The sequence below is a fragment of the Rhopalosiphum maidis genome, chromosome 3 (assembly GCF_003676215.2).
Source record: "Rhopalosiphum maidis isolate BTI-1 chromosome 3, ASM367621v3, whole genome shotgun sequence".
Classification (NCBI taxonomy): domain Eukaryota; kingdom Metazoa; phylum Arthropoda; class Insecta; order Hemiptera; family Aphididae; genus Rhopalosiphum; species Rhopalosiphum maidis.
Window position 1 is genome coordinate 26029535 of NC_040879.1, and position 13648 is coordinate 26043182.

The window sequence follows — 13648 nt, forward strand, 5'->3', positions numbered from 1 at the left end:
TTTCTGTGTGTGAGTGTGTGTGTGTACGAAGAAAAAAACAGTCGATGGCGATGCGGTTGTTTTTGGGGTTTGTCGATTAAAGTGGTGTTTTTTTTTACCTTTCCTTAACTCTACTAATCGGGGTTTGGGCGTGGCTGCAGGTTTTCTGCGCGATAATTATTACCGTGAACAGAAATGAACGCCGCGCGGCTGACGCAACGTAATAATAATTATAATAATATTGTAGCTCGCATAGAAGTTTCATTGTGGAGGTATACGAAGCCAACGAATAGGTATACGTACGTACACACATGCATATGCCCAGTTATCGTTTTGTTTCAATAATATATTTATATGTATATGCGCCTAGCGTTTATAGAGTGGTACGTGGAATGTTTTTTTTCCATACAGAGTTTAGACGCGATAAACACAATAAAGGCTATAAAAAATATTTAGAAAAAAAAACTTTTTCTCCATACCACAGTCGTTGCCGCGGGCGTACGATTTATAATTAAAACGAAGGGAAATAACGATAATGACGATTGTATCGAACGAACGCGCGTGCCCTCCACAACAGACCACAATAATATAGGTATATAATATTATATATATTGTATAGATATATATGTAATGTATTATATAGAATAGTATTATGGTTCGAAAACGTACATATACATATTATATTATTTTCATGCATTATACGATTTAATATTATGCATACATCAATACATGCGCCTAGTGTATACATATTATATATATATATATATACACCTACCTATACAGATACGCTCGACGTCGATATCTGCCAAATCAATTCACTCTTGTCGGCATTATACACAACCACATGATGTATGCATATATAGACTATACAAATTATTATAATAAAGGATATCATTAAAATATATTATATAAAATAATGATTTTGAATTCCGTAACGAATATTTATTACGCCTATTTTTCGTATTCATCAATTTTAAAATATAGACGCAAATAAATAACTATATTATTGATAGATGCTTGTAATTTAAATATAAACAATTTATATATTATGATTTGGATATGATGAGAACTTGCGATTACTATTTTGAAATCTCCGATTCGTCTTCAATGTAATTACTTGAATACTTGATTGATAATATTGATGAACATCATTGTTTAAATCAGTGGTCAGTGGTCGGTATCTGGTTTAAACAATTTAATACGGCTCGCTTCAAAATGACAATTAAATTAAATATTTTAAAATATTTCCTTAAATCTATACATTTTATATCTATAAATAATAATTTAATGATTGAATTGTATTTTATTCATTGTTTATCGGTCTTATATTACGTCAAGAGGTATACGATTTTTGAAAGAAAAATGAGAAGATATTTCCATGCTTAAAAATGAAGTTTGGATTTCTAAACGGGCGTTTTTTATTGACATATTGAAGTATGTGAATGAATTTAATATAAAACTAAAAGGCAAAAATTAACTTATTTCTGATATATTATATATGGTCTCATATATTAAATAAATCTTTTGAAGTATAGTTGAGACTCATCTTGAAAAAATCAACTAACACATTTTTCTGCTTGTAAAAATCTTTTTGAATTGTCAACATTTTCATTTTCATCATTTAAATTTGTTAAATCTATTTCAAGATTTCATTACGAATTTAATAATCGCTTTCGAGATTTTAAACGATTTTCACAATATTTTAAATTATTCACCAATCCATTTAAATAATATAATATTGAAGTTGAAGTTGCAGTTCTTGTTGAGCTTTAAATGAAAATAAATGGAATAATAAATTTCCAGTCCCAAAATATTCTTATAAACACATTTAAACAATCACCTTTAAATTATTACACTGAACTTACATAATCATTTTTAAAAAGTAAAAATATAGCTGCAAAATATGATTGTATATTTGCATCCACATATGTGTGCGAGCAGGCTGTTTCTTACATGAAAACAAATTAAAAACCCACACCAATTACACAGATGACCATCTCGGTATCTCCACCATATGCTTAGAGTATCCATAAGTAATTTTGATGTGGAAGTCGAAAAATTAGTAAATGCTATTCAACAGCAAAAATCACATTAAGTTGTAATTTCATTATTCTCTAATTTATAACTGTTTAACTGTTACAATCAACATTTTTTAAATAAGTCAAAAAAGATTTAGATAGATATTCGGTATTTCCTATTTTGATAGATATGTATACAATTCTATTAGTATTTACGTATATAATTGAAAACTAATACCGGCAGGTATAATGGTATACAAACAAGTAGGTATAATGTGAAAACTTTTCAAATGAATCATTAAATTTAATCTATTTTGTGTAAGTTTTATACCTAAATAGCCTCAATTAATTTATTAATTATTATAAGTGGTATAGGTAAGTATATATTTATTCATTTAATATATAATGTAGTTTAATAAAGGTATACAACAAAATTTGTTACTGTTATAGATATCCTGAAGTTAGGTACGTTAAGATAAAAAGTATCATAAAATTTGGCGTACTATAGCCTATATGTTATGTTTAATTAATTTCATTAAGAAAATAATAAATTATATATTTTATTACATATATAAATTATTTATAACTCAAGTATCATGAATACAATAAACATAAAGCTAACAATTTAAATTAAAATCCTAATTCTATAGTAATGTGAAATTGGTAATAATGAGAACATAGATTTATAATATTTCGGGGTAAATATATTCACAATATTGAGAACAGTCTACTTAAAGTGTCATCGAAAATATTTAAAAAAAAAGTTATTTGATATATGCAAGACTTAGAAATTTATAAAAAGAACAATTTCATTTTTTAGATTATTAATTATTATATTTGTCATTAGATGCAATATATCTTACATATTATATGATATGTAAATATAAATTAACAAAAAAAAAAATAATTTCTATAAGATTTGTAATTCAAATAATACAAATTTCTATTCAAAAATCAAAATTTGAACCCAATACATGACGGTTTTTTATTTTTTAACTAAGCTTAAAATGCGTTGTGTATCATTAACCAAACTTTTGAAATAATCTCTGGAACATAATGCGTTTAGTGAATCGCCTAGTATAATATTTATTGCCATAAGAGTGGGGGTACCGTACTTAAAGAAAACAAAATATAGGGGATGAAATATGCCAATGAAAATAAATTATGGGATGGAGTATCCCTCTACTTCGACCACTACAGTTAATAATAGTAAAACAAAATGTCTGAATAGAAAACAGTGAACTTAGTTTTAGATAATTTGCAAATTAACACTTAAAAATTGGTTTTAATAATCGTAACTAAAATATTTTATTAATCACTCTAAAGTTTTTTATTTTTAAGTTTTATATTTTATTTATAAAAATCATGTGCTTTAGTTTAAAACGGTACAAAAATATATGTAAAGTTGCTTATGTAGTTTACGGAAAAATAAAAATACACAATATTCTATACTCTTCACGCTAATCGTTGGTTGTTAAGTGCAAGCTGGCAAACTGCGAACATAATATATTAATATGTAGGCCAGCCATTCAGGTATAAAAATTCATATATCTATACATTGTAATCTATTAGATTTCGAAGTATACAGTAGTGAAAATAAAAACGAAAGCTTTGAACACTGTAATCAACGGCTCACGACTAATGCATTAGTGTAATACTGATTATAGTATGATTTAACTCGTAATCATGTGACATGGTATTTATATTATGTATATGATAAGTGATAACAATATGGACATCGAACAAACCTCATACGATTATATTACTATATAATGTCACATTGAGGTTTATAGTAGTATCCCATTAATGACCAATGCGATAAGTACCTACCTAGGTACCTAGCACAGTAGTTCTTGTGTAATATATCGAAATTCAATGGTTTCTCTCGGGGGAATAAACAAAAGTAATCAGTAACTGTCAATAAGTCAGGGACGACATACGTACAAGGGCAACTGTTCATTGATATAATATATTTAAGCAAGAGTGCCCACTCGCGAAATCCTGGTTTCCCGGCGGCCCTATATCTAGTTATCTAGATCCCATCCCTGTACTCGTGGATTACATTATGTTATACGGGATTTAATATACGTATAACAATAATGTATAATATATTATTAAATGTCATATAATCCATATAATTAAACGAAACAACGAGGTTTGCTTTCAGTGATAAATGTTACAATGAATTCCGTTGCAAAAATATATTATGGATTATTCCTATATTACTATGTATGAATGTATGATATACTCTCGTGTGGAATATTTTGAAACAATATATGAAAATATACAAATAAATAACAATAATGTTTTCAAAAATTTAAAAAAATTGTATCATAATTACTTTAATAATAGGTATATAGTAGAGCAACTTCACCTTTTTTTTCTTTACTAAAAAAAATATGTAATCGCGTGTGAATAGTGTGTTAGTGTTAGGTAATGTACTGATGTCTGATAAGTTGGGCGTTGGGCGTATGGTAATTTCGTAGTTAATCGCAATTTGAAAAATCCCAGTGATGCTTTTAAAAATAATGTGATTTTAGTATATTTATTTTCATTATCAATGTAATTCAAGTTATTTTTGAAAAGCCATCAGCGTGGTTAAAAACGATTAAAGGTAGGTAACTCACATAGAATTAAAAAAAATATTTAATGAAAAAATTTAAAAAAAATCTAAATATTTCGACAATTATTTTAGATCTGGAAAATTCTAATACAGATATTTATCAAAAATCGACGTTATGAAAATATTTCAGTGTATTTCAGTTTTCATTGGTTATTAAGAAAAGTAAAGAGATTTTTTACTGTGTTCCTCCTAAGTACCAGTTAAATCAAATTGGCTACTAGAGACAACCCTTGAAGTTATTGGTTATTGGTTAACCTTAAGGCATCTTCAGATACACAAAATAATACACACACACACACACACACACATTCGTCATTGTAAAGTCAATAGATTTTTCGGTTCACTTAGAGTCTGAAAAACCCAGAATAACTTGATTGCTGCACGGTGGCATAATAAATATAGAAAAAAAATTGCGACCATTGAAATTATCAAGTAAATAGGTATAATTAGAATATAATTTAACATATTATATTATATTTTACGATTAAAATACCAAGTTTCAGTAACTTTGAAAAATAATCACAAATCGCATTAGTTATGCACGTTATACCGTTGAAATATTATTATGTAAACACGAGTTCTGACACACTGTGCTGGTCGGAAAATGCGTATAATATATGTATGTTTGAGGCATAAATATATTATATCATACATGGTATACATACAATGCACGTGGTTATAAAACGATATTAAAGTTTTTAATCAAACAGTTTCGTGTTAAATCAATTATGATATATTATGCATGTAGATATTTTACGCCCGTACACTGCAGTGGTTGTGTTTATATACACAGGGGAAAAAAAGATAATAATAATAATAATAATAATAATAATAGTAATAATATTAATAAAACGAAACTCGACGTTTGTTTTGGTTTTCGCGCACACCCACGTTCCTCTATGTATATAGTAAATATACGCGTATATACGTATATATGTTGTATATAATACTCGCGCGTTTAAATATACGGGGTGTGTGTGTTGTTTACAAGAAGAAGGGGGTGAATTGTTAAAATACAATATAAAAGCTCGGCGACCCTATCCCCTTAATTTTACCACATGGGTGCGTCGTTGCATCGTTGCAGACAATTGAATATTTCCTCGAGCGATTGTTATTATTATTTTTTTTTTTTATGTCGCGCGACAGACGCGGTCAGACGAACAACACGAAATCTCCGATGAGCCGACTGGTATATTCATTAAAATATTATAATTATTATTATAATATCGCGCGTCTGGACCTTAAGAGTCGGCGTACGTATATACGAACGTACCGCAGATCGTCAATAAATTGAAAATAGAATTGATTATTTTTTTATTTAAAATTTAGAACCTTCTTCTTTTCCGTCCCCGGCGATGATCACTACCCCGCACCAGACGAACGACAATAACCCGAATAATAATAACAATAATAATCTGAATAATCATAATATTATTATCATTGTTACAGTTATAGTATCCATATTATATTATACCACTATGGTTGTGCGGCGACGCGACTTGCGGCGAGCGTTTTAGCGGCACGGCGTCGGCACCACAGGAAATGTTCGATCCGCCACGCTACGGTACGCGCGTATCACAATAACACAGTAATAATAATAATAATAATAATAATGTCCCCGGCGTCTTTTATACACACACAACACGCATATTATATATATAAATACGCACGGAGTATATTATACATATTGTTGTTGTACATTATATCAGTGCGTCTGCGTGTTCGGCGCAATTACGCGCGCGTACACTGAACACGCTGCGCGCGTCACCGGCGATTATATTGTTATAATATTATTATTGTTGCTCGTATTGTATTCAGTAATATATATTATATATGTGAATGTGCGTATAAATGGGAATTATTATCATATACACACACATATATATATATATATATATGTTTATGTAATTGTCGTAATTATTATTGCCTAGTGCACCGTCAACGACAAAATGCTCGCCTATATATATATATATAATATGATAATAAGAATAGAAAGGTAACCTATTATATTAATCGTACGTGCAAGCGCAATTTGCTGGACGCGAATAAATAACAATTGCGCAAATAGGAATATTATATATTATAATAATACGATAATAATTCTAAATTCACTCATATATACATCATATAATATCACGTTAACTCGGCGCTTATCCTTCACGCGGTATGCACATCGTGCTTATGGGTATTATATTTTATATACATGAAAACCTAGGTACCGTTTCTTGTATTAAATTGCAGTGCGAGGTGTATTATAGCTGATATACATACTGGGCAAGCGTGTCCCGATCGATTATTTTTGTCTTTTCTATATTCCTGTAGGTCGACTACTTTATACTGTTTATTCCATTCGCTTGACTTATAGAAAAAATGTCATTAGCTTTTCCTACGTGTTCAGTATAGGAACAACTATGATAGGTACAACACATTGCCGTACAATAATATGGTAAAAACTGTAATCGCTATATAAAGTAGCTACTTTTTAGAAAGAATAAATTATAACTAATATAACACGTAATGCGTTAGGTTTTATTTGAACGGCATAAAATGTACCTATACCTAATACATTATAGGACAGTAAAAAGTAGCTATTTTAAATAAATTATGTTCTTAAACATAAAACCATCCGTTTTTTACATATCGTATTATTTAATTAAAGAGATAAAAATAAATTAAGTTTTGAGTTGTAAATGTTAAACTGTTATTTTCTGGTTGGGATTGAAACAGGTGCTTGCTATTGAAACTGGAACTGTAGTTCGAGGATTTTTCTTTATGCGATTTGTTAGCCCCGTCTGGGCACTTATGTAACCTCGGTCAGTTAGAGCTGAAAAGATATTTATTATTTTTTCATTAGGTCCAGCCCGAGTACAAACTACAGATATAAAATAATTTTATTTCTTCTATCATCCGGTCCTGTCCCAAAATAATAGAGCCGGACCGGACCTCTACCAACATATATACGTATATCCATTACGTGTGCTACCACGGAGTACCAGTAATGATAATATTATTATTATTATTATATAAAGGATATAAGTAGGCTTAACTGTATATAGTTCTGTTATATATCCGGTCGTCGTTTCAGTTAATATATTATTATTATAATATGCATAATATAGCACGGACGGAAATCCAATTGAATCCCAGGAGTGAAGGGGGGTATGACGTTTTAAGTACACTGAACAAACCGCGAGGGGCTTTGAGACCTCCCCCTCACTCACCGGGTTACATGTCAATATTATACAATAATTTAAAAACTGAACACCACTCTAATCGCCACCGCAGTGATACGCGTGGCGAGATATATAATATAAATAATAACAACAACAACGATAATAATGATAATAATTCAATGTCATAATACAGTTCAAAAGAGTCAAATTGTTTTCTTGACACCATGCTGTGGTATTTTAATAAGCTATATAGCTGGTACCTATGTATACATCATGTATGCGTTTATTAACTAAATTATGTGAAAAGTCTTTAATTTGTTTTAACTGTCTTCGTGTTCTATCATTTCAAATTATATAGTCGATCATCGGTCGGAAATATGGTAAACATAATATTTGAGGTTCACACACTTTGGGTCAGCTAAAATAATCTATTCGTAAAAATCAAACTAATCTACAAGATATATTATAAAACTCATTATACATATTTTAGTAATTCTGAAGGTATCCCACATTTACATAATCTTGTGTGATATATAGTCTCAACACTGTAGATTCGATTATATATTTTTTTTCGCGTAAATGTCAAAACACATTATCTATCGTTTTCGATTTCGACAACACAAAATAATAATAATAAAACATTTTTTCAATAAAACGATTTTCGAGATCAAAACTTGGAATACGTTTGAGTTATAAATACCCTCTATTTATCCCCTAATACAACTTTTTATTAAAAACTATTATGCAAATCGAGATATTTTATTTCGAGTTATAAAGTTTTTAATACAAAATGTGCGGTTGAATCGTCAGGAAATGAGTTTCGTTTGGAATAGTTTTCAAAAAGAATGATTCATCGTCATTTTAAAAATTAAAATAATAATATAATATACAGCTCTACCCGAGTGGCTGTGAGTTCACGTGCCAAAGTATGGCCTGTGTCCTGTTTCATTTATTTTTATTATCCCGAGCTACTTGAAAGTAGACTTTAATGTATTCAATTTATTATATATGCATATACATAATATATTTAGACATGTGCACCTGACAGATGACAATACAAATATTTTTAAGACGAATTTTATGATGATTACAAAACACATCAATATTTTCAGACGTGTAGGCATTATTTTAAATGGCAATCGATTTGAAGTATCTTACACCGAACTATATTTATAATAGATTTTAATCTTAATAAATTACTTTTCCGTCCGGCAAAGTCAAAATAATTGAAATAAGTTTTTTAAATATATTTCCGTGACGAATCAACATAGCGTACTTACTCAAATTCAATCAACTGACAACTGAATATAATATATATATTCGGTGCGCCAATGCGATTTTTAAACACGAAATTCGTGAGCGAAATAATTAACCCATACCTAACTGGCGGCGGTTAAACCATTTATTGATTCTGGCCTTTATATATAGGTATAACTAAACAAGACTGGATTAAAAATATTTGGACCCCCACAGAGTCAGTCCAAGTTTTTTACATTTTTCAATACAGGTTCCTTTCAAAACAATAATCCCAGATGAGTGTATATATATATATATATTATATTAAATAAGTTTTATAATATTTTTATAATTAAAATGTACGTTGAAACGCTAGCGGGACACCTGAAATGTAAATCGAGCCTCATATATATATAAGGTAATATAGGTAATAGCTGATATGAGTGGCATAACCATACCATAATACAAGTTTTAATGTTGTTGTGTACTTGTATATAGTACTAAAGCGTATAATAATATATGAAATTGTGTGCGATAAAAGTTTTAATATATTTGCGAACTGTCACAATATAATAATATCCGTATAAATACGTTCATTGATACTTTACGACCTTTATCAATATTATTAATCTTAATTATATTACATCAATACGCGATTTTTTATTCCCAGAAAGAAAATAAAATAATTAAGGCGTTCCGCGTCATACATTATGCGCAGAGTTTGGTCTGTATATTATGAATGTATATGTTGTATAGTACGTATATAATATAAATATAATAAGTATATACTAAAAGTCTATATGCATTGGATATTGCGTAATAATTATTATTCACATACCTATAAACATGATATTAAACAATACCATACACTAAACAGTAATATATTATTCACACTTGAATTAATATTTGAACATTGAAAAAAAAAAAATACTTATTCTCTCGATGTTTCACGTTGGAAAAAAATCGTATATAGAAGAACACTTCACCGCCGCGGAACAACTATATATACATTGTATCGCGTTGCGCAGTACATGCACATAAACAATTGGTAATGTACGTTGGCTGTGTTTATTTTTGGTGATAAATAATGTATCGGTGTACACTTATCGACGAACAACTGGGTCAAAAGACCCGACATGTCGTATCCACGGTACAATACCTAATGCAAGTAGTGTAGCAGCGTTATAATAATATTAATAATAATAATAGAGTCGCGCATAAGTGAAACAAGTTTGTGCGAAACAACGAGACGAAATTTAGGTCAACCGAAGCTACATAATGTATTATATTATATATATTATATATGCGATGAGATAGAATCGTCGTTTTTCACGAGCATCGTATAGAAAAGCTGTCGCACGGGACAATAAAAATTTATACACACACATATATATATATGCGGTCGATGCGGTTTAGTGTTTGTTTCAGATTAATTTTTTATTCCGTATATATGAATACGAATACAATAATACACACACCAGTTTTCGTGTGGGCGCATATATTATACGCGTTATAATATATTATTATGCGTGCACCCGCCAAATGTGTATACAAAGGTATGTATATGAAAAACCCATGAACTTTCGTCAGTCCTTATAATTCTATGTTATTAAATTAATATATATATACACATATTATATAGTCGTAGAATTTTTCGCAGATTTTAAAATGCGGAACAGCCGCGTTTAGTCCAACGGTCCGCGGTTATTGATACATATATATATATATATTTTTATTGAAGAGTCCATAATTAAGGCATCAACATCAAGGCGTCAAGGTCATTGGTCTATACAATTACGTTCACATTGACATTTTAATAACGATTATTTGCTTAACCGTGTATAACCATGATGGTATTTACAAATGTTGGGTTAACAGTCATATATTTTATTTTTTCGATTAGGTTATTCACCATGATACCTGTATACCTATATTGTCTCTTTTAAATTTTGGTGTCGATGTCGACGACGGATATTCAGAAGCTGTGAAATGAGTTGGTTTTGTGTTCCCCGAGAGTTTATATACTATATACAGTCATAAGGGACGGTTAAGAATGTTTTTTTTTTTTTTTACGAAGAACACTCTGCAGCCAATGTGTTGAACACCCACAATCAAACACATAGTCTAGTCCTAGCTAGGTCACCCTCTATTCGTCATCGCTAAAAACACACACACACACACATATGAATGTATATACATATGCGTGTAAATAATGAATTCTAAACAGTGTGTTATGGGTACAACAGCAGTGCTACGCATAATATATTGTATATACGCGATGTCGATTTGTCTCTAGAGCGGCACGAAAGAACGCACTGAAAAAGCTTCGGACGAATATATAATATAAATAAATAACAACATTGTACGCGTCGCGGACTGTTGCGGCGCGCGTTGTTGTATCAATAAAAAGCGGTATCGCAATATACGTATAGGTACATCGTGTGCCGTGTAAACACTGTAAACATCATATCGTCAATGTTTTCGCAGTGTAGATATTCGTGCACGGACGCCGTGGCGCCGATTTCTATTCTTTTTTCCATTTCTTTTCTTCGGCAATACATATTTGTACATATATACAAGGGCAAACCAAACTTTGAGGTATTCGCCGTATCCACCCTTATAAATTATTCGTTAAAATGTTTTGTATCCCCAATATGACCGAATATACTGTATTCCCGCAGATATCTAAAACTTTCAGTCGAGTTCGATCGAAAACCATATAGCGTATCCCTGTGCGTGTATGTACTCACACACTCACACACACACACACATACACATATATGTCGTATATATATTATAAACCATCAGTATCCGATTCTTAATATAACTCTACATTATTGCACGCGGTGACATTGCGCACGGACTCCATGTATAATTGATCGTCGGTCGGCCGTCGATTGGTGTGTAACGGAAAGGACTGCGGATAGGTATTGAAATATTATTATTATAATATGCGGATCGGAGAAAAGTTTTTCGTCGAACAATATACAGGTTAGGTATTATAACCGCACCAAAAAATATTTTTCGTATTATTCAAAACAGAACAATTAAAATGTGTACCTGTTGTATATACGTATAGTATGCGGTAACGTTTTCAGCTGTTATTACCGGCTTATATTTTCCTTTGTTTGTACTGCGGTATACCTATTACCTATACATTTTCATCAATTATTAATTTCAATAAAAAGGGTAGCCTGAATTCTTGTTTGTAATCAAAATCAATAATAATTTTCGTATACGGTCTACGGTAATTGGTCACCACAAATTGATAATAATTTATATAGCAATATATAAATAATTAAAAAAAACGCAGAATTCACGGTGGTATATAGGCATAGTTATGCAATATCAAAGTGATAAATAATTTAAAACACTGGCTCATGTATACATTATACTTGGTTTCAATTTGTACGTTGCCGGCATATTTGTATACAGATAACTAATTTAAATAACTATACTAATAATATATCGGTAAGTATAATAATATAATATACTAACCCGTCTACTATATTATGGTCACAAATTTATAGTGTATTGCCTCAGATCGATGAGTCTGAATCACCCAGCAAGCGCCTACGCGAACCCGATGAAAACTGTATAGTATTAACTGTGGAGAACCATTTTATTTGTATTGCATGCGAGTGTAATTTTTCAGTAGGACTCGACAATTGACATTAGTATACATACATAATATATTATATAGGTTAGTTACAAACAAACATACAAACAAATGCGTTTGTATACTTCAATATTGTGTATATTTACCTATATAAAGTGGATGACTGCGTTTTCCGGTGTTGATCATATTATATAACTTTATGAGCTTACTCTGTACAATATATATATATATATATTATATAATTGGTAAGTGACATTTTATGTTTAACTTGTAGACGAAATGTAATTATGGACATAAACAAGTTAAGTTTAATTTTACTCGTTTAACTTATTATAATTTTTAATTTGATTGATTTTTATTGATATTAACTTAATATTTAACGAGTTATCTTTAATCATTGCAAACTCAAGTTCCATTTCGTATTAAATATAAATAAAATGATTATTAATGGGATTGAATAGGAAAGGAAAATAAAAATTAAATTTTAGATTCTGAGTGACCTATGTATTGATTTTACAATGATATGTGTTTTATTTTTTATGTCTGTGTACACAATACGTTATACGTAGTCGATAAAATGCTTCAATTTTAACTTTGGTGGTGGTATTGGATAAAAAATTGAATTTTACTCATACTTTATACAGGTCAAAATTAAAAATTTCTAGTACTTTTTTTTTTAAATCGGGAAAAATAAATGAAAAATTAAGGAAAAATGGGATTTTTTACACAAATCCAATATATTATTATTAAAATAATTGTTTTGTAACCATGGTTACCAACAAATAGAATGTCTTCGCTCAGAATTGTTTATCATCGTATACGATAGGTTAACATTGAATTAAAATGTAATAAAATCCATTAAAGTGATTAACTCATTAATGAGTTTCATTCGATACTCAACGTTCATGTATGAATTATACAATCAAAATAATTTATTTTTAACATCATATAAATATATAATTGAAAATAAAGCGAATATTGAAAAATATTGACCTAACTA

The 13648-nt window shown here is 29.8% G+C and overlaps 1 protein-coding gene across 2 annotated transcripts in view; it reads right to left on the reverse strand.

The window, feature by feature from the left end:
* LOC113556438 (ionotropic receptor 40a) overlaps positions 1-12606 on the reverse strand; it is a 33148-nt gene extending 20542 nt beyond the window's left edge. The window contains exon 1 of one of the 2 annotated variants that reach the window (XM_026961380.1): positions 12528-12606. The gene's annotated coding sequence lies outside the window, so the exon portion shown is untranslated. The remainder of the gene's footprint in view (positions 1-12527) is intronic. The other variant, XM_026961381.1, reaches the window with a different exon arrangement.
* Between the last annotated feature and the right edge of the window lie 1042 nt (positions 12607-13648).